The 27,463-nt window shown below is 30.8% G+C and overlaps 1 protein-coding gene across 1 annotated transcript in view; it reads right to left on the bottom strand.

The window, feature by feature from the left end:
• Positions 1–26,472, bottom strand: part of LOC134696446 (solute carrier family 4 member 11-like) — a 49,972-nt gene extending 23,500 nt beyond the window's left edge. The window contains exons 1-3 of the mRNA XM_063558261.1: positions 26,407–26,472; positions 24,931–24,989; positions 21,256–21,308 (exon numbers count right to left, since the gene is read on the bottom strand). The gene's annotated coding sequence lies outside the window, so the exon portion shown is untranslated. The remainder of the gene's footprint in view (positions 1–21,255; positions 21,309–24,930; positions 24,990–26,406) is intronic.
• Positions 26,473–27,463: the final 991 nt, after the last annotated feature.

Here is a 27,463-nt window from a genome sequence, read left to right as displayed (position 1 = left end):
ACTGAGAGTTGTCTGTACCAATCTATAATTAATGCATTGAGGGAGACTTAATTAAAGAATGAACTTTCCCCAGCTATGGAAAAACCTTCACATGATAAAGACCTATAAAACATTTTTTTTTAAACATTTCAAAGAAAATCTGATTGATGCAGAATATACCTGCATGTTGATTGATGCACAATAACCAGCATGTGTAAACAGGAAATTCTAAATGATGTGTTAAGAAAATGATATTCTTAATTCAAATCTGTTTCTGTAGAAATTAAGACTGTAAATTTAGATCAAATGCCTTAGGAAAAGTTAATCTTGGAAGATATATGCTCTTTTCTTTGGTAAAGACGGTAAAATGAAACTCGACTTACGTAATTAATGTATTTATTTTTGGGAGGCTATATAAACCTTCATCTTCAGTAATTTTTCTAACAGATGTGTAAAGCACTTTTGAATTACAGCATATCAGCTGATTTTTAAGAATTGATTCTCAAATCAGATAATAAAGAATTATTACAAGTTAGTGAAATCTAAACATCATCTCTATCATCATGATCATAGATAAAAAGCAAAGATAAAACAGTTCAAAATTTACCTTTGTTAATTCATCATGCAGATAATGAAAAAATTTTACAGAAGATATTCAAAATATTTAAATGCATATTATCCAAATATCTGTAGGCTATAATGTTGGAAGGCACAGAATAAACTGTTTATTATTCAGTGACAAATATTTCATGCATACCCCATTAAAATTTGGACAATCCTTTAAGTTATTTACAATGTATACTTCATAGTTTTGCCTTTGATTGTATTTCAAATGTTGTTATGGTTTACATGAATTTTTGTTCATTTTTCTGATATACCGATACCTGTGAGTATAGTATAAGCTATAATCAAATTGCTTCTTGTTTGAAATAATAAGCTATATATTGATTACAAACTAACCAGTCTTTACTCTTGATTATAATGGTTAAATTGGAGAAGCTTTGTTTTTAACTGGTACATGGTTTTAACCTCAATGCCCTAATAATAGAGGTGAGCATGCTATAAGCTCTATACAAATTCTTAGGCTTAGATCTAAGACAGTATACTAGACAAGAGTGCACACGCTGAAATGTCTCGCCTTCTTTACTAATCATTTATATTATGTTGATAGACCTAGATATAAAGCTTTATTACAACTGTCACATAAACTCAACATAAACCAAGAAAACGAAACATTGATCAATGAACCATGAAAATGAGGTCTAGGTCAGATTAACTATGCCAGGCAGACATGTACAGTTAATAGTTCTTCAATACAACAAATATAGTTGACTTATTGCTTACAAATTAAGAAAAAACAGACCAAAACACAAACACTTAACACTAAGCAATGGACCTTGAAAATGAGGTCAAGGTCAAATAAACCTGTGCAACAGACATATAGATCATAAAATATGTCTTTACACCAAATATAGTTGACCTAATGCATAAAGTATAAGAAAAATAGAACAAAACTCAAAAACTTAACTTGGACCACTGAACCACGAAAATGAGGTCAAGGTCAGATGAAACCTGTCAGCGAGACATGTACACCTTACAATTATTCCATACACCAAATATAGTAGACCTATTGCATATAGTATAAGAAAAATAGACCAAAACACAAAAACTTAACTATAACCACTGAACCATGAAAATGAGGTCAAGGTCAGATGACACCTGCCAGTTGGACATGTACACCTTACAGTCCTTCCATACACCGAATATACTAGACCTATTGCTTATAGTATATGAGATATGGACTTGACCACCAAAAACTGATCCATGAAATGAGGTCGAGGTCAAGTGAAAACTGTCTGACAGGCATGTCAGGACCTTGCAAGGTACGCACATACCAAATATAGTTATCCAAATACTTATAATAAGAGAGAATTTAACATTACAAAAAATCTTAACTTTTTTTTCAAGTAGTCACTGAACCATGAAAATGAGGTCAAGGACATTGAATATGTGACTGACGGAAAATTCGTAACATGAGGCATCTATATACAAAGTATGAAGCATCCAGGTCTTCTACCTTCTAAAATATAAAGCTTTTAAGAAGTTAGCTAACGCCGCCGCCGTAGCCGCCCCCGCCGGATCACTATCCCTATGTCGAGCTTTCTGGAACAAAAGTTGCAGGCTCGACAAAAAGTAGTTCATCATAGATAAAAGACATGTATTTATATCAACAACTAAAATAATTATATTTTCATATCTAGGCAATATCTGAAGTAGCCTTTGAGATGATGATCAGTTTTAAATTATTGTATACAATATTCCTACAACTTTGGAGAGGATATTACATCATAGGTCAGAGAAATTAACTATAGATACAAGATATCTGATAAATAAAAGGAGCATATACAATGTTTACATGCAATTCATTGACACTTGATATTTTGGTTTTCAAATTCGCAGCAGAGCATTCACCTTTGTCCTTGAGCTAACAAAGTCATTAAGACAAACAAAGGTAATCCAATTTACAAAACTCAATACAAAATTTTTATTCTTGTAAGTATAATCTTGCAGTTCTTAATTACATAGTTCAACATCTGATATTAAAAAACAATTGAATGTTGCTGCAAATTTAAAGTGGACATCTAAATAAATATTCACACAGTTTTTTAGGACTAAAAGACTTGAAATTTAAATTTTATTTGGAAAGGTCACTTACACCTATGGGTTTTTCTCTATGTTGAAGGTTGTATGGTTGCCTATAATTTCTAGAGAGTAGTTGTCTTATTGACAAGCAACCTTGATGGAAGTTTTTAACGACCTTGACTTGATATACAGCCCTTGCACAGTAGGTTACTGGCAAGCAAACCTTGATGGAAGTTTTTAACGACCTTGACTTACAATACAGCCCTTGCACAGTAGGTATTGGCAAGCAAATACTACATAATTCCTCCTTTTCATCATACAAGAAAATACATCATCAACAACCTAATACAATAGAAACATTGAGGAATGAGCTGTCAATTTTACAGCAAATTTTAAAAGGGGCTCTAAGGCATTTTTGACCTGTCCTATTCTATGCATTCTATGCCTATTTTCAAATATATCATGATCAAGGACAGTTACTCCTCAAAGGGCAAAACTGACCATTACTCCTGAACAGACTAAAAGTGATTGAAATTGTCCTCCATTTTGACATCAGTGAAGGCATATCATAATTTGAAAACCATTGGTAGAAGAATTTATATGTTATTGAATGGAATTGACATAAATTGCCTGGCAATTTATGGCATTTTCCAATATATAAAGGACCATAACTCCTAAAAGGTAAAAGTGAATGGTTATTGTATTAAACTTATAATAACCTCTGTTTTTTACATAGTATTTAAACAGCATACATGTATTTATATTTTTAAAAGCATTGGTCAACAGTTCATATGTTATTGCACAGAAATTGTTGCCCTTTTGAAAAACCCAGTTAAATATATATATGTACTTAGAAAATTCCGATTTTATTCCTACATTTTCTGGTAAATTGGTAGTGTTGATTTGCTGCCTAAATTTTTCAATTTATCCTATTTTATTTCAATTAACGGCCCTAACCCATTTAATGGGTATAAATTTATTATATATAACCATATTAATGGGTTAGGCACTTTACAAAATTTCTACTCCTTGTCTAAATATATATAAAATATTTTTGAATAAGAGTAATTTAATAAATTGTTACTTTTTTAACTGATGTACCCCGTAATTGTTTTCCTTAAATGCATAATATATGTACATTGTACTTGCCTTGCATAAATGCTAAATCATCAAAAATCCACACAATTTGAAAACAAAATTCTTATAGAACAACATGATAGAAAACTTCTATATCCCTTGATAAATCCTAGCTAAGTAATACCATACAGCATGTACAGTTCATTAAAAGTTTGTCTTAGTGCAAAATCAATCCAAAGCCAGCTAGAATAAAGAATTAAGTATAGACAAAAACATTGCAATGTTTTCATAACATTTAATCTATTTTTACCTTTATAAATTGATCAACCACGCCTTTATAGCTTTTTTTTACTGTAATTTGTTATTATTAAGATTCCGTGCCAAGAAGACAATATTTTATAGCTCTCAAACAAATTGTGAGACTATTAACACGTTGTAATTTAGTGAAATATAAAGCAATTCTATGTAACATTGAAGTCATAATTTGCACATAAATATTTTTTTCTCGCTTCAGAGAGATGCAAAGATAATGATCTAAAAGCAAAATCCTGCTACTTATTTCCATATTATTGAATGTGATGGCACATTACCTGGTAGGAATTCAATACTGTTTTGACGTCAATTAAAGACTAATTTAATGGTATCAAATGATTTCTTAATACTGTTTTAGACCTCATTATGTTTCTGAGTGTCCTTAGATTAATGTCTTGATCAATAATTTTATATAAGGGTTTGATTTCCCCATTAACTGATAATCTAAGATTTCAAAAGGGCAAGGTTCAAAATAAAAAAAAAAATGGGAATTAGCACTTGACTTAAAATTGACAATATTAAAATACGGCAGAACCTTAATCTTCCAAATTTGAGGTAGTTAAATTGGCACTATATATACATTTGTACATTGTATTATGTGATTCTGTATGTCAGTACCTACATACCTTCCTTAAACAATACACCTTATCACTATTTGTCCGCCATTACTGGATATCACACAGGTTTCTGTAAAATTTTGATGTCATAAAACAAAATATCTGACGCCATAATGGAAAAGCAATTGTTGTATGCGGTCAAAAGTTCAAGCAGCCAGGTCAGCCGGGATTAGCGATAAGTTGTATGGCTTTCCAACAAACATTCTATTAATAATTCCCACAATTCCCATACTATATATACCCACTCGCCCCCATAAAAAAAAAAAAAAAAAAAAACTTACTAAAATATAAATCATTCAGTACTTTTTGGTAAGAAAAACTGCCAAGTTAAGGTTAAAAATAAAGCAAACAACTCCATCAGATATTCAACTGATAGCAAATTTATTGTGGGCAAGTACTACAGGCTTTAGGGGGTTTTAATAAGGGTGAACCCTGTCTTTTTAGGAGACTGAGGTGGTGACTTTTCATTATTCAATTACAATGGTCAAGGAACTCAAATTTATTCCATTGATGGTTTAATAAAGAACAGTTGACTTCTTAATTAAAGAAGGACCTTTGCTACAATTGAAATTAAAAGGGTCCAAGACCTTTTATTATCTAAATCAAATTTGAAAGCTTAAGGAGGCTCGAGGGTATAAAAATTTCAGAAAAAAATAAACATTTGTTTTTCATTACAAATTTTATTTGTTACCTTTTTTAGTTGCTACTTTATCATATGGTACAAAAATCATTCAAAACAATCAATTCGTATTGGCCCCAGATGACTTTTGAAATGTATACATCATTGAAAAAGTTCCAAATTATCTCCCTTTGGTGGAAACATGCCATTTTTTGGCTTTAAAATTGAAATATCTTTTTCAACTCATCGGTGACCTATATTTTTTAATATAATTCCCATATAAGCTGTACTTAAACTAAATTATTGTAAAATTTGAGCAATTTCTGTAATTAATTTCTTTTTTTATTTCGATATTAACTTTATTTTTCCTATCACTTCAACAGAAAAAAAACACTTTTTCAAAAATGTATGCTTCTTTCGAAGGCAGATTGTAAGCTCAAATGAACGGTGACCCCACTTTTTTATTTTATTTTTCTGTTAACTATAAGATAAAATTCATTTATAGAAAAATATAGAGAAATCCTATATAAATGATTTAGACCCGCGAACCCCCTTAATATCAATAAGTTTCAAAATATATATCCTGCATTTGGCTTCAATTACATTATATTAAAGTAAGAGATTCAGTGATGTCTATATAGTTAGTTTAAATGTAGTTCTATACACTTCTCAAGTGGTTTTCTATGTATCACTATACTTTTGTTCCTAAGGGAACCTAAGGTGTTAATAGAAGATCTATAAAGACAACACTCTCTAAATATGATGTGTTAGATGCACTTTGTTAACATATAAGTATCTGAGATGCACGATAGTTTAATTTATTCTGCATATATATATGTCTTAAGATTTATTGATTACTAGAACACACCCGCGAAATCGCGGGCATATACAGCTTGTAAACTGTTGTAGGACGATTTTTTGTGAAAGATATTATGTATTGAGAATAACATAAAAGGTATCTCCCTTTTTCCAAAGTACGATATTTGTTTCCTTTCTGTTAAATTCAGTTATATTCGTTGGCCTACGACCACAATTATTCTTCTCCTCCCCTACAGAAAAAAAAGTTGAGGGCCAGTTGATGGTCATGTGGTGGACAGTTGAGGGCTAGCTGTTTTAAGCAAAATAGTTGAGGGCTAGGTGTTGAGCATCTTGGCTCAACTCAAAACTGGCCTAGCACTGTATGTTGGATATATGTCGCTCAACTGGCCCTCAACTGAAGCTGGCCATTAAGTTGAGCAATTGATCTTTAGTTTTCATATAGTTGAGCAATAGTTGAGCATTCAGACTTTGAAATTTTTATAGTTGAGAAAAAGTTGAGCGTTCAGACTTTGATTTTTTTTTTATAGTTGAGCAAAAGTTGAGCAATTAGAAATATGACCTGGTGATATAAATGTTATATGCCATCTGTTTTATCAGTCTTTAGTGCAAATGGACAGGAAGTATTATTATAAATGTACACAATATTTAAGGCAAAATTAAGGGAAGCACATGTTTTCATACATTTTTCTGTATTTTAACTTAACTAAATCTTTGACATAAAGATAAAAACAAACAGTATTTCTTTTATTATAGGATATATCAAATATTCAAAATTTAGGTAATTAACAGTTATTATTAGGGGCAATTCTCAAAGTGATCACACTGTCACAATACCCAAAAGAACCTCAAACATTTAAAATTTGAACTGGGTTTGAGCATGCACATGACAAGCAAAGATGTCCTCTAGCTTTCTTGAATAGAATATGAATTTTACAATGAATGTAGATAAAAATAGTTACAAATAACTGTATTGACATTGAAAAGTGCAGTGTATTCTTCTGTTGACATGATTCAGGATTTAGGAAGATTGATGTTTTAACACATATTTCTGGAAACATCTTTTGGTAAGTACATTGGACTAGATTTGATTTCCACCATTTTGAATTAGTGTATAATTATGCTCTTTTGGTTCAAAAGAGTGATATTTAAAGTGTTTTCTTTATAAACTTTATAGTGAAGAAAAAATTGAAACAATATATATTTATGCATTAATTTATATACAATGTATTGTCAAAATGTGTAAGACAGGAGACATGTTTATTTCATTATTAAGACAATTTGTTTAAGAAAGTATTACTAATAAAATAAGAGTATTCTTATATAATAATTTGGTATAAAACTAGAGGTCTATTCTTATTTGCTAGATAACTTCTAAAAATCAAGGATCAAGCATTCATGTAGTCTGTTGATAGTGGAGATCTTTCAGCAGTATTTTGGCTATAAAAATACACAATTTAAAATTTATTTTTTCTACTATGTGTAGTAACATCAGTTAGCAATTACCACACAATGCTTTGCTACAATGCTTCTTTTGGTAAAAGTTAAATCAAATTAAAATTTGCACCGTTTCAAAAACGAAATAAATGTAAATGCTTATATATAGACCATTATTAGTCTAAAAAATACGCTTCTATATGACAATCCATCAGTGCTTTTTTAGAGCATATTAACATGGCAATGGTAGGATTTGAATCATGTATAAATGACTTATACCGACTAAGGCTAATTTGAGGGGTTGTCGATCGGAGGGGTCCTGATCCCGAAATCCCGGGCTTAAAACCATGAAATCCCGAGATGCAGGATTTAAAGAAACTCATATCCCAAAATCGAAAATTATATTCCCGGATCCCGTAAGGACCAATCCCCAAATCCCGAGCTTAAAAACACCCGATCCCGAACCCCGAAAAAGGTCCTCCCTCCCTGTAATCTTTACCTTACTTTCAATTTTTGCCAAATCACTTTTTTCCCTTTTAACAATAAATTATATATAGAAATTCCCTGACAGAATACAGAGAGTCTCTATATATTAAAGTAGTATAATCGTAGTTGACATGACTGTAGATCAACACGAAAAATATTTGTCCTCTCTAAGGGATATAATAGTTGTGATTTTTGCGATCTAAACACCATGATATAGAGAACGCTCTACGATTGGTTGTACTTGTGTCACATGTTTTACTTATTTTGATATAAATGCAACTGGTATGACCCCTTGAATAGTAAACATTTAAAAAAAAAAACAGTAGACAGAAAACAGAGATTCTCTATATATTAAAGAAGTATAATCGTAGTTTACATGTAGATAAACGCGAAAAATCATTGTCCCCTCTAAGGAGGTATAATAGCTAGTTGTGGTTCTTGCGATCTAAACACCATGAATGGAGAACGTTCTGATTGGCTTTTCTATTTTTCTTTTTTGTTATCTATCATACGATTGGTTGTACTTGTGCATGTTTCAAACAGGAAGTCTTATCTATGATTAAAAGTCAGTCTGATGACGGAATCATTTCCGGCCTCCTTTTTTGTCATTTTTCTCCCAAAATAACTCAATCTGAATAATCATAAGAATGGATGACAAATGCGACTATGTATGTTACCTATAGGACACAGAGGTATGATGATTGATTTATTGTGGAAGGAAGAGAAGCGACACCAAAAATGAGGTCTTCTCGTTTAATAGTATAGATTGTAGTTATCAGCACATAATAGTCCATTTGCCAATTACCGATTTGATTCTGTTTTTACACACTTTTTAAGCAAATTACTTCCCTTTGTATATCCTAGACTGGTTCCATACCGGACAAAATTGGCTTTTGCCAATGCAAAGTATGATGAATTGAAAGTGATGTATCGGTGGTTTAACTAATTTTTTTATAAAAAATAACTTTGGATGTCAAAAGTCTTTAGATTAACAACAAATTAATGTAATTAAGAGTTTTGAAAACCTTAAAGATTACTCACATTACGCACAGGTAAATTTGCTCGTTCTGCTAGCTCTCCATTATCAATGAAAATTAATGTCCTATAAGGGAGACAACTGAAAGAGGGATCTCTAATCACAGGGTCAATTACGGGAATTGGCAAATAGCCTATTGACTGTATTGTGGCAGTCAGTTTTGATTGGTGAAGGAAGCCAGAGTGCCAGGGATAGAACCATCAACCTTGGTTTGAAAACTAACAATCCTAATAGAAAAACAAAGAATCTGGGGTATCTATCCATAACACAAACTTGGTAAATGCACAACCAAAAAAAACACACATAAAGCAAAGGAACTATGTTTTTAATGTTAGTCTTCATCTCAAAAAAGCACCAAGGCCTTCTTATTACTGAGCAAAAAAACCACTCTCACTTCACTGCAAGTTAATAAGGAATCGATTCAAACACTCCTACCACTGTCCATATGTAGTGTCCAAACTTACAACCAGTGTTGACAGGTTTATAATGATACAATAGGTAGAAAAGTCAAACACACCTACCACACGTAGTGTCCAAACTTACAACCAGTGTTGACAGGCTTATAATGATACAATAGGTAGAAAAGTCAAACACACCTACCACACGTAGTGTCCAAACTTACAACCAGTGTTGACAGGCTTATAATGATACAGTAGGTAGAAAACTCGACCACCAATGCCCTAGATGTAGATCTAGAAGTCCAATATATATAATTTTCCCATGTAATATGATATATGGTGTAAAATTGAGAATGGAGATATACATGTATAGAGCAGTGACAGATGGCAGTGGTTGGAACCTCCCTTTTTTTAGGACGATCAATGCATTTGAATGGAAGCATTTAGTTGGAACCCCCCCCCCCCCCCCTTTTACTCTGGGTTGGGCCCCTTCCCTTTTTAAAATGGCTGGATCCACCACTGTAGAGGCAATCAATTGTTGAAACCCATATTTTGATAATCCTATGAATGTCTTTTGATATTTGTATTCTTTCCAGATTTGAATTCCCTTTAAAGTTTATTATGCATCTCTTTTTGTTCTTATTCCAATACATTATTCATGACTTGAAAAGGTATGATCCATTAAAGAAATGTCATATTTAGACCATTCTTTTGATCCTAATCATGACACTTTCATAAATAAATTAGAGCTGTTATAAAAGCATCAAAATCTCTAAATCTGTGATTTCATTTGTTTTCGAATAAAATTGTCGGAAACAAAAAATTCATTAGAATTTAAATTAAACCTATATATAGAACCTCAGATGTTTTCTTATTTTGAATCAGACCAAGTCATGTTGTCTGCTTAAACAAGCAGCTGACAGTTATTGACAAATTTAAAATCTGAAGATTCGTAATCATTTATCATGCAACTATTTCACATACCAAGAGGTTCATAAAATCTGAAGAAAAAAGGATGCTCTGCCAATAATTCTACTAGTAAATCGGGCCAATCAAAATACTAGGTTATCAAAAACATGACAGTAAAATGTCAGATGTTTCTGACATCGCTTGTGTTGAGATCAAGAAAAATCTCTTATCTAACGAATTTTAATTAACGAAGCAGATTTGTTTCTTTTTTTGTTGTAACTCTTCCAAATAAGATTTATTTCTGTATACATTGAGGTAAATCTTGTAAATTACATACTCTTATTCTTTAAAACAGACATTATGAACATAACATTTAAGCTCACTTAAGTGGTTCTCCCGTAAATATTTCTATAAGCTTAAATAAAAAACATGAATATTAAAAGGATTTAAAGCTAACCAGAGGTGCATAAAATGCATAAAATGCAAAAAAAGATGATTTTATTTACATGTCAATGATGCAACCAGGGTCAGTATGTAAATCAATTAGAATGGATGTAGGTATTAAATCGATCTATTTAAGAAATAATATTACTCTGTAATCAATCAAAACAAAACATGTATACATAAAACTAAATAAAAAAAACCAAAAGATACTTCTCATAAAATAGCATGAAATATCAGGAAGATGTTTATAAAATTTTGTTCTTTAGTTCAATATTAACTTTCGAAATTAAATGTTAATATTTTTATATAAAAAACGAAATTTGGTGTGATTGTCAAGGATACAATTATCAACCAGAGTTCAAATGAAACTTGAATTTAAGCTCATGTGACCATTATAGCCCCCCTTAGAGCCTTCAACCATGAGAAAAGCCATAAGATATAGTCAGCAAAAAAAACCAACACAAATTATGAAAATATATTGAACAACACATTACTTGTACCAACCAAAAATACAAACATTTTCTCCATTAAGATTATGATTCTATAAAGAGAAATACATGTACTTCTAACTCATACAACCTTGAGTGGTTAATTACTTAATTTTAAATATTTGCAGCTTTTCAGTTTTAGATTAATGACATGAAAATGGTCCCCTTCATATGAGAGAGTTTCTTGAAAAAAAATGTATATAAAATCATTTGTTTCATAGAGATCAAACTGGTTTCTTGCAGACATCTAAAATTGAGATTTTCTCACTGAGGAATTTATAAATTTACCTCCCAACAACTCACTAAATTGCATACATATGTACTTTTCATATTTCAAAGAAACTACATTTGAAAAATATCCAGATTTCTTTTCAACTTTCATTTGATATTAAGTTTGTAATTATAATTTTTTATGTCTTTCTTTCATGTAAAAGGTTCAAAAATAGTACAGTTGCTTTAATGTGGGTTCTAATGTCAGTCATACTAATTAGAAATTTATTTTACAAATTCAACTTCATCTTTGATTCACTTTTACCATAAAAAAGAAAGCAGGGGATGTAACCAAGACAGGGCTGGGATTATGGAGGGGCCTGATGGGTTATTTTCGTTCTTCGTGATCAGCACATTTTCGCTATCGTGGCCCGTTTTTCTACAGATATTTTTTTTATATATTTTCTGTGAATTGTGATCAAGGAAAATTGTTTTCTGTGAATTGTAATTGAAAAAAAAATCAACTCATGAGTCGTGATGGGAAACCCCCCCCCCCCCCCCTCTCTCTCTCTTTCACCGGGGTCTTCCTCCTATTCCCACTTTTTAAAAAAACTATTCCTTCTATTCCCACTTGCAAATAACAATAGATGTTTTGATAAATATATTTGTTTTGATAACAATCAAGGTTAATTAGAATTTCACCTAAGATTTACTTGTATTTTTTTTTTAAAGCATAACATATTTGGTACACTATATAATATTAGGTATAATGCCTTGTTTATTTGTAATATGTTTCTTTTTTCATCAAAGAAATACTTAAAACTAGAGAAAAATTATGATAAATAGATTGGAGTTGGATTTATTCTTAAATTTTTGAATTTGTACTTAAAAATAAAGAAAAATTATAATCAATACATTGGAGTTAAATTTTATTTCTAAATATTTGAATTTGTAACCTTAAAAACATGTCTGCTGTACAAATGAATGATATAAATAACATGATAAGAAAGTATAATCTTCAGATGTGGAATAAAAGTATTCTAAAAAAATATAATTACTTGGACCGATAATCAAAGATATAAAATAATGGGTGAAAACTGCTAACTTTTATATTTGTTTTTATATTTATTTTGTCGAAAAAAAAACAGAATTCATACAGATGTAAAGATAACTTATTACTTGTTCTAATATAAAAAAAAAAAAAAACCCACACTGTTCAATTAACAGTTGATTAAAAATTGTTTGTACAGTATAATCCTTTGTTTGCACAAGTTTTCCTCCTATTCCCACATGAAATTTTACCTTTTCTTACAAGATTTATAAAAAGTGGGAATAGAGGGAATGAACCCTTTCACCAGATCTGCCACATGCACTGTATTACAACCATCTCATAGGGTGATCTTTAATGGCTGGAAAATCATTTATAATAGAAAATAGAATATTGTAAACTCTTTAGTGTCATTCTAACTAATAATAAGCCATGCAAAAAACATAAAGTTTGCCATCAAAATTATAAATTCTTAATGTCTTTTGACCTATGAGAAGGTATATTATAAGCATTTAAATTGCATAACTTTGACTTGTTTTCCTGTCTGTTTTGCTGATATTTATAGGAAATTTTTAAACTAATAACCAGAAAGTTGGGGGAGGATTATAAAACTATAAAGATCATGAATTTAAACACACAGTTTTGTTATAATGCCAAATATCTGAGGGAAAAAAACCTAAAGACCTAAATATTTCCCAGATTTTTTGTGATAAGAACATTAGTTTGCAAAGGTTAATGCTAATTAATAGTACTTTACAACATTTTTCATTCTTAATTATTCTGCCAATATAATGGCACTGATTATGTAAAATAATGTGTTTTTACCTAATTGTTTAAAAAAAAAATGATAGCAAGTTTTGTATGCAATGCATCTATTAGAAATTGTCTTTTAATGATTGAAGCTTTAAATAAAAAAAAACTAGTTGTCAACCTGATGTATAAAGAGGGTGTGAAAGGGATATTTTCGCGCAACCTGTTTTGCCATTTTAATATCACGTACAGCCGTGAAAAAGGCTCTTTCATATTTCACCATGTTTTATGAAATTGGAAAAAAGATCAACGTGCAAGAACTTTTTAATTTTTCTTTCATAGCAATTTTATTTTGTGTTCATCCCTGCAGATACACCCCTTCTTTTTACGCCTCTCTATAAACTTTCCTGGTTTTTAGTTTTTTTTTTTAACTATACAAAAATAAGAAACAGGGGATATTTTTTAAGGATTGGTATCATCCTTTAACTTAAATCTAAAACCTTATGATAGACAATTTATAGTGAGCCTCACATGGTATAATACTACTGGTACTTTATAATGTAATAAAGCCTCCCAGTAATAGCTGTCTTTAGTCTTGAGTCAAGTCTATAGAACATCATCATCTCTAGCTTTATATGTGTGACCATTTATGATACTTACAAACCAATCCTTATTCTATGATCAATACTGTCATCTTTTGCGAGGGTCAAAATGAGTCCTTCTGACTCCTCAAATTCTGTTTACTCAAAGTTTAATTAAGGGTCATTTTTCTATATTATTTTTTATTAGTTTTGCACATCATTCACTATTTTTAATGTTTTTCATCCCATTTTAATTTATAATCTGTATTCTTTATTTCTTTGATTTTTTTTTCTCCTTTCTTTTTTTGTCCTTTAATTGGTATATTTTAATCATTTTTCTCTTTGATGCCATCCACTTCCGACCCTCTTATATAAGGAGATAACTTCTAAACCTGAGATAAATGCATTGGTCAAATGTCACAACAACATGGTGTCAGCGTTTTTAAGGATGAGAAATATAGTGTACGGAATATTGCACTACAAGTTTTATATGATGATCAGATTACCGAAGGATGTAATTTTCGCACAAAATTATATTCGTTTCCAGTCAAAAGCCAAATTAAACGTCAGATATTAAGTTTCTCCACGTAAGATTGACAAATAGGAAGACAAACGGACATAAGATATTGGCATTTGCGGTATTGATCTTGGATCCATGGTCAAGTCTGTTAAAGACTTATATCAAAGGCAATTTATTTACTTATACATATAATGGTTTCTCTTAAACTTCCAATTTCATTAGATCACTTTAAGGACATCTGTTAGAGAGCAAAAGATATGAAAATCAGATGACTTCATCTCTTTATCAATGTTCCGAGCAACTGCATGGGTTTTGGTGTAAAATTATATTCACACATCTATGAGCTTCCCATTATTATTAATTTTATTTTAAAAATTCTAAATTTCAGACTTTTATTCTTTCTATACCCAAAGTATGATCAGATTTAAATTCCCATTCTGTCCAGATTTATGATACGGCTGCAAATGTTTAACATCCTGCCCAATTTTGGCCTAAGGGTTTTAATGAGCGTCAGCAGAAAACCAAGAGTGACCATAAGTTTATTCACCAGTCCTCTTTGTGGTTAAATCCAACAATAAATGCACACAATAATTTCTGAATAAATCAATATGTCCAAAATTGAGGCTGGCATATAAATTGAAATGTAGGCTAAAGATAGAAATAATTTAATTTCTGTAGACATTTAAATACAAATAATTGTGTAATCAAGCCAATGAACTACAACTAGAATGTGTAACTTTCATGTTCAACAGATGCTTTATTGCTTTGTTTTATCTTTTTCTAAAGAAAGCAGTAAATTTCATTTAAGAAAACTAAAATCCTAAAATAACATATAGAGTGATAAAGAAACCCATTTTATTAAGTTAATGTTCTTCATGTTCTTACAATACATGCAATATGCAAAGATTTCTCAATATTATTTATTTCAAGGATTTATTACATAATTAGATCGTAAAAAAATAAGTTTTCATTGGAATATTTGAACTAATAAGTAATAAAATTGAGAATGGAAATGGGGAATGTGTCAAAGAGACAACAACCCGACCAAATGAAAAACAACAGCAGAAGGTCACCAACAGGTCTTCAATGTAGCGAGAAATTCCCGCACCCGGAGGCGTCCTTCAGCTGGCCCCTAAACAAATATATACATCTTATTATGTCCTAATGTCTATGAGTTGCTGTTTGGCATTGAACTTTATTTCCCTTTCCTTATATTTAGATATACATCTTTCTATCAACATTAATTCTAAGCTTTAAAAGCAAAGGATAATTGAGTCCTCCTACTCTATTACACACATTGACTTCTTTTACAACATGAATATATAACCAAAACAAGAATGTGTCCTCAGTACACGAATGCCCCACTCGCACTATCATTTCTATGTTCAGTGGACTGTGAAATTGGGGTAAAATCTCTAGTTTGGCATTAAAATTAGAAAGATTATATCATAGGGAACATGTGTACCAAGTTTGAAGTCGATTGGACTTCAACTTCATCAAAAACTACCTTGACCAAAAACTTTAACCTGAAGCGGGACAGATGGACGGACGAACGAACGGACGGATGAACGAATGGACGGACTAACAAACGGACGAACGAAAGGACGCACAGACCAGAAAACATAATGCCCCTCTACTATCGTAGGTGGGGCAAAAAAAATGATCAAAACTTGATGGAATATAAATAGGATTTCAGGATTTTAATGAAAAGTGTTATTTAACACACAAGAATTGTATTCTAATATGTATTAACATATAGCTTACAAGTTAAGACATTGCTTTTCTTTTGTAACTTAATATGTTATCTATAAAAGATGTAATTACACTATTGTTGTTCTTTCATTGCAGCTGGTTTTGTTTTGGGATATTATTATATATAAGAAACTATAGCTTACTGCACGCATTGACAGATCCAAGGGGGGGTAGGGTTCTGGGGGTTGGACCCCCCCCCCCTTTTTTTTTTTGGCCGTTCAATGCATTTGAATGGGAGCATATAGTTGGAACCCCCCTTTACTCTGGGTTGGGAACCCCCCCCCCCCCCCCCCCCCCTTTTTAAAATGGCTGGATTTGCCATCACATAGCAATACATGTATATGAAATAATTCAAACAATAAAACAAACAATCTGATTTAAGTTTGCTGTAAATATACATTTATTTATGCCAGTTTTTGTTATGGTATTTTTTATCAAAGTTCAGTAATCTATTATACCAAAATATATTTTCAATACAAGGTTTTCCTGTTCTTATTTCATTTTAAGTTTTATCATTTCAGTAGCTGATCAAGATTGAAGAGCTAGAGCAGAGATCCAACAAAACTAGTTCAACACTGCCACAAATTCAAATGTGCCTTTTCAGAGACCGGCACTTCATAAGAGGAGGTCTTTATATCATTTGGTGAACTGCTGTTGATGGCAACTAATCTTTGATAGTCTCTCCTGTGTTAACTTTAAGATAAGAATCATATAAAGATTAAGAATTTGACACATTTTATCGTCACATGACCTCTAAACGTCATATGCATTTTCGCTGCAGAAGCATTATACCTAGCTTACAACCTTTTTTTGTCATTTTCATCTATTTCAAATTTTTGCTGGTATCACAACAGGGTATTTATAGCTGATTTTATTGAGTGTGTTGGGAAAGGTAGAATCCTTGGTTAGCTTGCATGCTAGCTGAACCGTGAAGTCATTATTAGGTAAAGGTAAACTTTCCTCCTTTAAGAGTAGACTTAGTCCGACAGACAACCAATATTTTTGTTTGAAAGACTTATTAGACTACTTGAAAAGGAGGGTAGTATACCTTACCTTATAATGTCTTCACAAGCATTAACAAGCAAGCTAACCAAGAATTCTCCCTTTCCCTACACACTCAATGAAATCGGCTGTAAGGGTGGTGCTCTTTTATCCTTGTATGATTTCAGTAATTTTGAACATGCATCCTTGGCTTTGCAGCATCAATTTTGATTTTCTCAGAATAATCTTAGAGCATGTAAAAAATGAGTTTAGAGATTATTTGAAATGAGTTTGGAAGCTAATGCATGATACAAATAATTTTAAAAGACTTTTATAAATATTTGTGAATTTTTTTTTGCTTACAAAATTAAGTTACATACTACATTTGTACTATGATATATTTTTGTACCATTATATACAACATAAATCAAATTTGTCGTTAAAGAATTGTAAACTGTATACATTTTAAAATCAAAATGTTCTTTGTTTTAAAGCCAATAAAAATAATCAAACAGATCTTTGAACATTATGTAATGTGTATCATTTAGATTTCCAGGGAGATTTTTACAACTGGTACATTTGAAACAAAGTCAGCTTTTGAAGACAAGATCATATTTTACTTCACATCTTCTGTATAGATCAATTATTATGGGTAAGAAATAAGTAAAAAACTGATTGAAACTGACATTATAAAATCAGTTCCAGAGAGCCACTTTAGTTGTAACGTAATTTTTACACATCAATATCATATAAAAGTGAATTACACATAACTCATTTTGACATAAATGATTGAATATTGAAAAAGCTTTGCAACATGACACAAATTTAATTGCGGTTCAGAATCATTTCATAATTCAATATGCTTAATGTAATAACACTTGCTTTTTCAGGCAAATTAATCTGTTTTACAAAAAACGCCTATTAATTGAGTTTTTTTTTATCTTGTGATTGTTTTGATTTGGCAAATGTTTTGTAAAAGTACAAAACAACAAAAAGACCTAAAATTGCATTGGTTTGTGATATATTTTATTTGGTCAATTTTTACCTTCACTATTTGTACCGGCACGGGACGTTTGCGCTTTTTCATAGGACATTTGCGCTTTTTTATTTGGACACTTGCGCTTCAAATCATAGGACATTTGCGCTTTTTAAAAAAGGACATTTGCGCTATTTACATAAGACATTTGCGCTTTTGCAATATATGGTTTTTATGACTATTCTAACCTGGTAGAATTAAAGTCATATTTTCCTTTATGGTTATAAACATCAAAATCACTTCATAGCACATTTCATAGCACATTCATGTCATAGCACTTTGACATATATTTAAAGATAATATAGAGCTAAAAGTAAATATTTTAAAGATATTAAATCATGTATAGCCATCACAGATCAGTTTTCGCTTGATATCTGATGTCCAAAGAGTGAACAAATTTAGCCCTTGTTATCTGTATTGACTGGTATTGCGCCAACATTTCAAATAAATAATTAAGTTTCTCTTTCTCAATTCTTGCATGACTGGGGTGCCGATCATCATAAGAACGAATCTTAATGTAATTCGCCGACTGTTGTTAAATGATACTCTTCAAATATATTATATTTAAAAATAAATTGGATGAGTTGAGTAAAACTGTTCATTATAGTGGACATGGAAGGATTGTGGACCATTTGTTTTACTAAAATGAATTGATAAATACATGTTTAAGTTAAATTTATTTGCAGGTAGACTACTTTAAGGAAAAAGCGCAAATGTCCGGTCAATTTATTACAGGTGAATCGAAATTAAAAGCGCAAATGTCCATAGTATTTGAAGCGCAAATGTCCTATCGTTTTACAGGTAAAAAAGCGCAAACGTCCTGTGCCCATTTGTACTTTATCATTTTTATTGGTTATATCAAAATTGAGAATGGAAATAGGGAATGTGTCAAAGTGACAGCAACCTGACAAATAAGCAATAAACAGCCAAAGGCCACCAAAGAGTCTTCAATACAACGAGAAAATACCACTCCTAGAAGTGTTCTTCAGCTGGCCTCTTAAAAAAAAATATGTACTAGTTCAGTGATGAATGTCATAATAATGTTGAATTTCCTAAAAATCATTATTATTAAAATATGTGAAAATATTGAAAAATTATTTTTTTGTAAATTTGCAGCTTATGTCATGTATGTAAAGATTTAAATCCCCTTTAAAAAGCAATGAAAAAACTGATATCTTACAAATGAATGTATTATTTAACATCTGGAGAAATATTAGTTGAATTTGCATTTATAATAATAAAAAAAAAAATTAAAACAATAAACCAAATAAAGGTGGCATTGAGTTGGTGTGAAACATTCTGACAGAAAAAGACAATAAAATATGTAATATCAAGGTCAAGGTACAGATAAGAAACAGCCTAATTTGCCAAAAAATCACACATGTTTTGGGGTTTAACTGGTAAACTCCCATTAACCAATCTTTCAAAACGACAGTAACAAGCATGCATTGTACAGCTTAAAGTCAAGAAGATTCTAATACTTGAACTAGAAAACAGGGACGTCAAAACAACTCTTTGATCAAAATCTAATGCATTTTGGATATTTTCAAAAGCATACAGCAAACAAGGTGATTGGCTTAAACAAAGTTCATAACCAATTAAAATTCACATTGATTTCATTTTGGGGCAAAAACAATAAAGTTACTCATTTTAAAAGTCCTTTAGATTCAACAAGAGTGAACATGCTGAAATATCTCGCCTTCTTTACTAATCATTGATATTGTATTGATAGTCCTAAATATAAAGCTTTATCACAACTGTCACATTAACTAACATTAACCAAGAAAACTATAGATTGACTAATGAACCATGAAAATGAGGTCAAAGTCAGATGAATCATTTCAGGCAGACATGTACAGCTAACAATTCTTTCATACAACAAATATAGTTGACATATTACTTATAGTTAAAAGAAAAACAGACAAAAACACAAAAACTTCACACTGAGCAATGAAAAGACAAAAACTCAAAAACCTAACTTTAACCACTAAACCATGAAAACGAAGTCAAGGTCAGATGACACCTGCCAATTTTGGACATGTACACCTTACAATCCTTCCATATACCAAATATAGCAGACCTATTGCTTATAGTATCTGAGAGATGGACTTGACCACCAAAACCTTACCTTGTTAAGTTTTGGTGGTCAAGGCCATATCTCAGATACTATGAGGTCGAATCATTCACTTGCAAGTGAATAATTCATAATCAGTTTTTTTAGCTGATTTTGAAAAAAATTGAATCATACTGGGTGCTAAAAGCAAATTATTATTTCACTATTTGCATTTCATTAATGATTGAGAAAAAAAAATGAAAAAAATAGATTTTTTATATATCTCGTAGCTAGTGGCCCTTGTTCACAAAATGAACTTCAGATTTTCAATAATTTAGGAGAGCTCTGGTTATTTTCAGCAATTTGACCTTTTGAGTGGTAAAGTATAAAATGATGTTATATGCAAATTATCCAATTCCATTTGATGGCATTATGGTGTAAAATATGAATCAAAAGATTATAAGAGATATTGACACTAGTCTATACTTTTATGGATAAGATGCATTGTATGTCCATTGTAATTTATAACACAATGCACCAAAATTTTCTCTGCCAAGACAAAATGTAGCTGCTGCAAAACTTAAAAAAAAAAAAATGGTTATATACCTTTGGGTTTTTTTGTAACTTCACTGCATGATTAACTTTCTATAACTGTTATCAACTGAGCACGGTAAAGGATATTCGTTTCGTTATTTTTTTTCAGAAACCCAAAGGACATGAAGGAGAGGGAAAGATACCAAAGGGAAATTCAAACTCACAAGTTAAAAATAAAATAACAATGCCATGGTTATAAAAGAAAAAGACAAACATGCAAACATCAGTACACAAAATTTATGAAAATTACTAACTTGTTCATCTGTTTACTTCTTTTTTAATTTTTTTCAGCAGTTTTTTTATTTTTTAATGTAGTGAATTTTAGCATGTAAATTTCCTGACATTCTCTTATCTTTATCCACCCTTTTTTTCAAATATTGATAAGTCTTAATTTTTTATTCTTTCTATTTAGCAAAATTTCTGTCTAAATTTTCATTTTTTTTATTTTGTAATAAATCTAAGTTCTTACCTTGAGACTTTTCCAAATAATACAAACGAGATAATCTACGTTCAGTAAAACACCTGTAAAACCAAAGAAAAAATAGCAAGATGGATCACATCACATTACCACAATATATTAAAGAGCTAAAATGAAACTAATTATTCTGTTTGTAGTATTGTAAATTACACTCCTCTACCATACAACAGAACCATAGTAATTATGTAAATTACTACCGGGTAATTATATCTTTATCCTATTCTTTTAACAGCTCTGTTTATATGATGGTGAAATGATGTTTATTTCATTTATAAAGTACTAATCACCAAAAACTCATCAAGTTGAAATTAAACATCTCTGAAATTAACAACTGTCAAAATAAATTAAAACCTGATTATTTAAAGAAGTAGAATTCTACATATTTGCTAGAAGATAACTTATTATATGAAGAGATTTATAAATTGTTTTTAACATAGTTCATATGATTTTTTATCAGTTTCATGTACACATTAATCTTTGAAATTTGCTATTTTCTAATGAGAAACAGCATAAAAATCAGTTTCAAATTATGAAAATCTGATTAGTTTGAGCACATTAATGTTTCAAATATTTGTTTAACCCATCATTTCAGTCCAGTTATCTGTGGAGAAAAACAGCTGTTCAAATGAAAAATATATTTTAATCACTAATATTGTTTTGATTATGTTTATGAAGGAAGAAATTACATAATTAAAAATTCCAAAATGAAAAATGTATTTCAATCACTAATATTATTTTGATTATGTTTATGAAGGAAGAAATTACATCATTAAAAATTCCAATCTATTTGGACTTTAAGTTCCACATATTATATTAACTCATGACTTATCTATATTGTATGATCCATTTACAGAAAAAAATCATTATACATCTAATTAAACTCTAGCTGAACCATAATCATAAACATTATGAATATTAAAAATTACAATAAAATATATCAAAGTTAAAGCTAAATAATCAAATCCAGAATTACCTATAAAATACATGAATAATATACAACGTAATTTGAATTATAACGCTCTCTCATCACTTCAAGAAATATATTAAATTTGATCGTTAAAGTTTCCTACCTTGAGCTTCCAAAGATTTCACATTTAAGTATTTGTTGGGATAATCGACTTTCTTCCAGGTTATTCCAAAATATGTCAAAATGATAGTACTGTCTAATAAATTGTTCCTGATAAATTTCTTATCCAGTGCCAATATTCTGAACAGATCTATACAAAATGCTAAGGCAAGTCTAACAAATGATCTTTCTATTTATCTCTATGCAGCTTCTGTGCACCAAGCTTAAACACATATGAAAATGAAAACTTGTGCTATTATTCATTGTCAGGACTTACTATCTTTGATACAAGAAATGATTGCAAAGGTCTCTTTCACATTTGCCATTATTCATTTCTAACCGTCTTAATCATACTACTTTGACATTTTTTCCCCATTCATTTCACAAGTATAATTAGCAATGGTAAAGATTTTCAAATGTTTTCGAGTTATCTGTTACAATTTAATTAGAGTTTTTTTTATAGTGGGCTGACAAGATTGTCATCTACAGGCTAGTACTTTAAGTATTGTCGTTTACAAAATCAAAGCAACATTATTGAATTTCAAATGTCGAGTTATGGCGTAACTCCTTCCTTTAATGGTGGCAAACAAAATCAATGGTTTAAACTGCAGTGTTAATTAACCTGAATGTTTTTGATGTTGTCAATGATTGCGGATGTGTTAGTCTGCTATTTATATTTTCAAACTATTCAATAATTGCATTCCCAATTTAAATATTTGAATCTTAATACTTTTTTACCGATAAATCAAGTTACAATTCCCATTTTTTAACCCATTTATACTATTTAGTCCAATATTCCAACAGATTATTAGATTTAAAATATAGCGGTTAAAATATACAGCACAAAAAATCCTTCATTTTCATAGCAACAAAAAGTCAATAAATTAAAGTATCTAGAAACATAAGCAGGTGTTTGTCAGGCCTAGTCTCAATAAGGCCACTATAAAAATATTACATGTTACTAATTTTCTCACATACAATTTTAATGACCTAGTTGTCAGTGGCATATATAATACTTTAAACTTTTAGTTCAAATATGACAATGCCAGAATGTTCCATTATTCCAATAAATCTTTTATTTTAAATTACTATCAACTCATGTTTAATGATGATATTTCTGGTTGTTTTAAGTTTCTGTCCATCTGTTTAACTTTTATGATGATCATAAAAAGGTAAAAACAAAAAAATAGTCAACCAATGGTTGCATTGTTTTTCAAATTTGCTGTTTACAGTTTCTGTGGAATGTCAATGATAATTTTTGTCATGATAAAAGTTCTAAATGTTTAAGGGCAATAACTCTTATTGACATTTTGACATATCTTGCATTTTTTTTTTACCAATTTTATTGTTTACAGTTTCTGTCATCATTTCTCAAGATTCAATTAAAAACGTAAACAAATGAGCAAAAAACATCATAAAAGGGAGATAATAACTATATGGTGTCATTTAATTGAGTAAGCATATTGTACTTGACACATATATCAGAAAGCAATTTTTTTGAATTTTGATAAAACTATATTTTTTTGTTTTCCATAACATTTTTTTGAAGGCGTTGAATACAAGTAAATTCAGAAATTATTCTGTGCATTTATTATTGCGATTTTGTCTTAAATGTGATTTTAATTTTTACGATTTTGAGGAAAATCCTAGCTGTTAAATTCTTCATGGATCTAAACACATCATTCAAGGACAGTAACTCCAAGAATGAGTCATTTTTCCATTTCATTTCAGTAAAAATGAATTATATGTAAATGCAATTCCAATTCTTTATTCTGTGTATCTATAGTCTAACTCTAACCTTTATAAAAGGCAGAAATGCAATTATAGGTACCTGTAAATATTGCCATTTGAAATTGATTGCATTACCAGTTATTCCTATAAGAAGTGTAGATAATAAATATGGTGGAAATGAGACATAAAAAATCCTTGCATTCTCAAACAGATTTGTTCTATCTTTCTAATTTGATATTAGACAACATATTGATTGGTAGACAGGGACAAAAAATATCAGCTACTGACCATTCTAGTAAAATTTGACCCGTGGTGGTGTAATGAAACCAAATTCAGTCACCAAGTTGGGGCCATAAAACAATCTGGCCTGGTCAGCCTAATAAAATGTTGTTTTCTTATCTTCATTTCATATTTTCATATTTAGGCCCCAAAAAAATATGTATGTTTTCTATTACATCTTCAAAGAAAAACAGGGTAGGTAGCACTGGCAGATCCAGAAATTTTCATTAGTGGGGGCCCACTGACTGCCTAAGAGGAGGCCAGCTCCAGTCACGCTTCAGTGATTCCCTTTATAAGCAACCAATTTTTTCTCCCAAAAAGGGGGGCCCGGGTCCCTGGGCCCTCCACCTAAATCCGCCTCTGGGTAGGTATAATTTTTTTTTTATTTTACTAATTTTTTTTACCTTGAGTCTATGAGGGGGACATTCTGACTTTAACAACTACTTGTGCTTATTGAAAAATTACAAAAAAAACTTTAGGGTAGGCTATTTTTGAGTTCAAAATAGGGAGGCGCAAAAAGAGGGAAGTTACAGTAATGTGAAACATGCATCTTGTATTATCTGCCCTTAAAGAAATTAAGTCTTACTTACTCAGACTTATTCTGCCCAGTTCTAGCAGTTCTGGACATTTTCAGTGTAAAGAGATGGCACTAAAAAATACATACATTTAAATTATGTTAAAAAAAGTCATGAAGTTGTTGTTTGTCTATGTGGTGTATAGGTGTTTCTAAGTTTTTATGTGGATTAGACTGTTGGTTTTCCTGTTTGAATTGTTTTACAATGGTCAGATCATTTTGGAGCCCTTTATAACTTGCTTTTCAGTGTAATTCAAGGCTCTGTGTTGAAGGCTGTATCTATAATAGACGTATTTACACTTGTATGCAAATTTGTCCGCCATTACATAACATCACACAGGTTTCCGAAAACTTTGACTTTATAATTCAAAACATTTGACTAAAAAGTGATTGTTGCTTGACGTCAAAAGGTTATTCAGAGGTGATATAAGGTCATTCTGAGACAAATACAGCTAAATACCAAAAGTGTAAATACTTTTATGGTTAACCTCGTATGCATCATGACTAATCGAAAAGAGAGTTGTCTTATTAGCACTTACCAGTATTCATCAACTTCTTATTTGTATAGTTAGCAACATGCATCATGAATTATTGAAAAGAGAGTTGTCTTATTAGCACTTACCTGAGTATTCAACAACTTCTTATTTGTATAGTTAGCTTCATGCATCATGAACAAGTGAAACTGCGAGCTACTGCTCACTGATGATACCCCCGCCGCAAGTGGATAATATAAATAGTGTAAAAATATGCAAGTGTTCGGTAAACAGGAAGTTGTCGAGTGATGAATCTGAAAACGCATCACACGGTATAGCTGACTTATATAAATCCTGAAATCAAATTTCAGAAATCCTTGTATTGTTGTTCCTGAGAAGTGGATAATATAAATAGTGTAAAAATATGCAAGTGTTCGGTAAACAGGAAGTTGTCGAGTGAATCTGAAAACGTATCACACGGTATAGCTGACTTATATAAATCTTGAAACCAAATTTCAGAAATCCTTGTATTGTAGTTCCTAAGAAAAGTGTGGCGAAAATTTTCAACTTGGCTATCATGTGTAAAATCATACAAGTGTTCGGTAAACAGGAAGTTGTCCAGTGATGAATCTGAAAACGCATCACACGGTATAGCTTACTTATATAAATCCTGAAACCAAATTTCAGAAATCCTTGTATTGTAGTTCCTGAGAAAAGTGTGACGAAAATTTTCAACTTGGCTATCAGATGTAAAATCATACAAGTGTTCGGTAAACAGGAAGTTTTTAAGTGATCAATCTGAAAACGCATCACACGGTATAGCTGACTTAGATAAACCCTGAAACCAAATTTCAGAAATCCTTGTATTGTAGTTCCTGAGAAAAATGCGACGAAAAATATTCATGGGACGGACTGACTGACGGACAGACGGACAGACAGAGGTAAAACAGTATACCCCCCCATCTTTTTTAAAGCGGGGGTATAATTATTGAAAAGAGAGTTGTCTTTTTAACACTTACCGGTATTCGACAACTTCTTATTTGTATAGTTAGCGTCATGCATCTTAAGCATATAGGAATTGCTGCATAAGTTACGGAAATACCTGAAAATAATTATTAGATTTATAATATAGGGGTTAAAATATACAGCACAAAAAATCCTTCATTTTCATAGCAACAAAAAGTCAATAAATGAAAGTCTTTAGAACCATAAGCAGGTGTTTGTCAGCCCTTAGTAATACGTTTCAATATTAGGCCACTATATAAATATAATGTGTTACTAGATTTCTCATAATCCTTATCCTTGTTTTGATAAAAATTAGGCTGTCAGTTTTCTAGTTTAAATTCCTTCCCATTTTTGTTTATGTCAGGACCTTGTGTAGCCTGCTATACAGTATGGGTTTCTCTCAATTTTAACATTCTGTGGATTATTTTATTTTCGTGGGTACAGATTTTCAAGGTTTGAAGAAAACTAGCATATATATATACATGGATAATTAATTTGGTGGTTTTGGCCAAGTCCTTCCTTAAAAAAAAATTGTAATTATTTGAAAATTAAAATTCGTGTTTTTCCGGATCCTGTACCCTTGAAATCCACCAAAAAAGTTATCCAGTGTATTTGAATTAATCAACATGATCAACAATATCATGAATATTGTGACCTTTTATTGTTTATATCTACTTATTTAAACTCTGTTATCATATGTTGCATAGTTGTCTCATTGGCAATCATAACACATCTCCTTATTTCTATATTTACTAGAACACACCCGCGAAATCGCGGGCATTCAAAGCGTATTTGAAAGGATGTAAAGTGTTGTAGGAAGAATTTTGTAAAAGATTTAATGACTTGAGAATTTCAGGAATAGTATCAAAAGTCAGAGGTACTTGGGGACAGGAACATGTTTTTTTTAACCCTCCTCCATTATTTCCAAAATTCCAATTTTTTTCTATTAATTTCATTATGAACATACATTTAGTGTACATTATTATGAACATTCCAGTCAGGAGCCTGTAATTCAGTGGTTCAGTGATATTTGTTTTTCGTTCATTTTTTGTACATCAATAAGGCTGTTAG

This window comes from Mytilus trossulus, chromosome 14 (assembly GCF_036588685.1).
Source record: "Mytilus trossulus isolate FHL-02 chromosome 14, PNRI_Mtr1.1.1.hap1, whole genome shotgun sequence".
Lineage (NCBI taxonomy): Eukaryota > Metazoa > Mollusca > Bivalvia > Mytilida > Mytilidae > Mytilus > Mytilus trossulus.
Note: the sequence above shows the minus strand (reverse complement) of the source record. Positions and strands in the feature narration are given on the sequence as shown.